We start from the raw sequence: 2,896 nt of genomic DNA, 5'->3' as shown, positions 1-2,896 counted from the left end.
AAGAAAAATTAACAGCCAAAACAGAAATTAAAATTGAACATAATTATACACAATTTTATTTAAATTCTACAAAATTTAAATTTAATTTTTGAGATTAATGCTTTCAAACAAACCTTAATAAATGTAATTATGGTAATAAAATATACAAAATATAGATTAAAATGTATTCTAGTAAAAATAAAAATCAATTATACTATTTTATTTACTTGATAATAGAAAATGTAGTTAAAATATACAATAACAAAAATACAAGTTTATTTTAATTATTTTTAGTTATTTATTTTATTTTTAAACTTAATTTTAGTCCTCCATAAATAACCATACAACGGTTGAAAATTGAGGAAATATTTTGGATGATTTGATTAGTTTTCAAAGTTCTATAAAATTTAGGAATGGTTTAATTTTATTTTTATTTTTATTTCTTATTAAAAAAAAGCTTGTATGCAATTATTTAATCCAAAATGGTGAAATATAAATTATTATAGTGTGTGTAAGTCCCTTTGAATATTCAAGTAATCCACTGAGACAATCCAATCGTAGTTACAATCCACTAAAAACTAATAATATAAATTGAAAGTTTTCATTTAAGCATAGATCAGTGTCACGGTTTGACTATTTCCACACCGTTGTGAAGGGCCGTGCGGCGCTAGTTAAAACACTCTTGCTTAACTAGCCAACCTATCGTTTACCAACATTCATCCACGAAGCACTTTCATTAACATTCATTCAGATAGTAGTGGAAATAGTAATCAATTCATGAAAGTTGTGGCAAGCAAGCAATAAACATTGAAGCAAACTTAATTCATTAACAAATCTTTCGTTGACATGTTGTACTTAGCGAGGGAGGCAAGTAGATTAAGCACATTGACAATTGTTAGTGAGTTTTACAATGACTGATGAACAATCACCCTCCCCTAAAGAGGTTTTTATGCAATTATCATCCTAACACTAAGAAACATCAAAGTGATCGAGGAGTCATACTGCCTTATTTGGCTTACAAAGACTCTGCTAGTAGAAAAAAACTCTGCACTAGTATTTACATTATGGAAACTCATCTCAAGCACATGAGATAAGCGGTCACAGGCAAGCATAATGTCCTAAACAAGCTTAGCTCGTGACATTCTCCCCCACTTATGCAGTCGACGTCCTCATAGACTTTTGGTGATAAGTACACTTCAACTTTGTCCATGAATGGCTTCAAATCTTCCGCAGAAATCCAGATGATTACTTTGTCATCAAGGCACTTCCACTTCACTAGGAACTTCTGCCGCTTCTTCCTTGAGGATATGAACTTTCTATCTGCAAGGATCTCTTCAACTTCATGTCTGTCAGGTTGCACTATCTTCAACTCTATTATGTTGAACTGACTTCTGCTCAGGTCATTGGTGTTGGCGTTGAATGGCTTGAGACAGCTGACATGAAACTGCGGTCTTCTCCCCTTATCTACCCACTTCTTTATATGCTCAGAAGCTTTCTCCAGATAAGCTTGGGCAAACTCTGCATTTTGTCTCCCTTCACTGGTGAAGATGTACGCCCTAGGACTCTTTTTTCTGTACGGCTTGCCCACTATGTGAGGTAACAGCGACAGTTGGCCTGTAACAAGCTCAAAAGGGCTCTTGTTGGTTGTTGAGCACTTTTGGGCGTTGCCACAGATTGGAGCCACATCAAGTAGTTGCACGCCATTCTTCTGGTTGTCATTGACAAAATGACACAAATACTCATCTAGCAGCTCTCTGAATCTTTTCATCTATTTGGCTATCTGTTGGTGATAACTTGAAGAGATGTCAAGATGTGACCTGAGTATCCTGAAAAACTTTGTTAAGAAGTTGTCAGTGAACATTAAATCTTGGTCACAAATAATAACTTGGGGAACACCCCAATGTTTCACAATAGTCACAAGGAACAATTGTGTCATCTCCTCTACCAAACAGTACTTTGGTGTGGCTATGAAAGTACCATACTTCTTCCGCTCCCCCTTGTCTTGTTGGCAAGTGAGACAAGTTTTGGTATAATCAACCACATCATCCCGCGTGTGCGGCATAATACCTCCTCAGTAGTCCTGTCATTAGAGTCAATCTCCGCGAATACCCCTCAACGAACTTCTTGCAGTATCCAGTAAGGCCAAGAAAGGAACGCAAATCCTTCACTATCGTGGGGATCTTTCGTTCTTGAATCATCCTTACCTTCTCCATACCCCTTCGAATGCGACCTTATTCAACCACTTGACCAAGGAATTTGTTGCTTCGCCAAGCGAAAGAGAAATTCTCCTTCTTCACATCCAAATTGTTTCCCCTCAACCTACAAACACCTTCTGTAGATGCTCTTCATGTTTCCTCTGAAACAACACCAATGCTCCCAACGGTGTTTTGGAAGGGCGAACACATCCCGCTTCCAATTCATCAAGTTGCTTCCCCAACTCTACTATCTCTCGAGGCGCAATCCGACATGGCCCTTTAGCAGGTGGTTTCACTCCTAATAACAACTCGATCTCATCCTCCATAGTCCGTCATGAAGGCAAATGATGAGGCAGCTTATCCGGCAACACCTCCTTATACACATCCAACATTGCTTGGATGGTCGTAGGCTCCAGCTCTTGGCCTACTTCTTTGTCTACCACCACCGTGGCTAGACATGTCTGCTCACCCTTACCCAATCCTTCATTGAGTTGTATGGCTGAAAGGGACTTCCCGTCATCTCCTTTCATTGCAATGACTTGCACTATGCACGAGTGATCTCCCATCAGACACAGGGAACCAGCCAAAGGCATCAGCACTACCCTCGTCCCCCTTAGGAACTCCATTCCTAGAATGACTGGAAAGTCATCCAATGGCACCGCTGTGAAATTCGCATGACCTTCCCACTGTCCAAGCTTTACAGCCACTTGCTTGGCTACTCC

The sequence above is a fragment of the Malania oleifera genome, chromosome 6 (assembly GCF_029873635.1).
Source record: "Malania oleifera isolate guangnan ecotype guangnan chromosome 6, ASM2987363v1, whole genome shotgun sequence".
In the NCBI taxonomy this organism is placed as follows: domain Eukaryota; kingdom Viridiplantae; phylum Streptophyta; class Magnoliopsida; order Santalales; family Ximeniaceae; genus Malania; species Malania oleifera.
Note: the sequence above shows the minus strand (reverse complement) of the source record.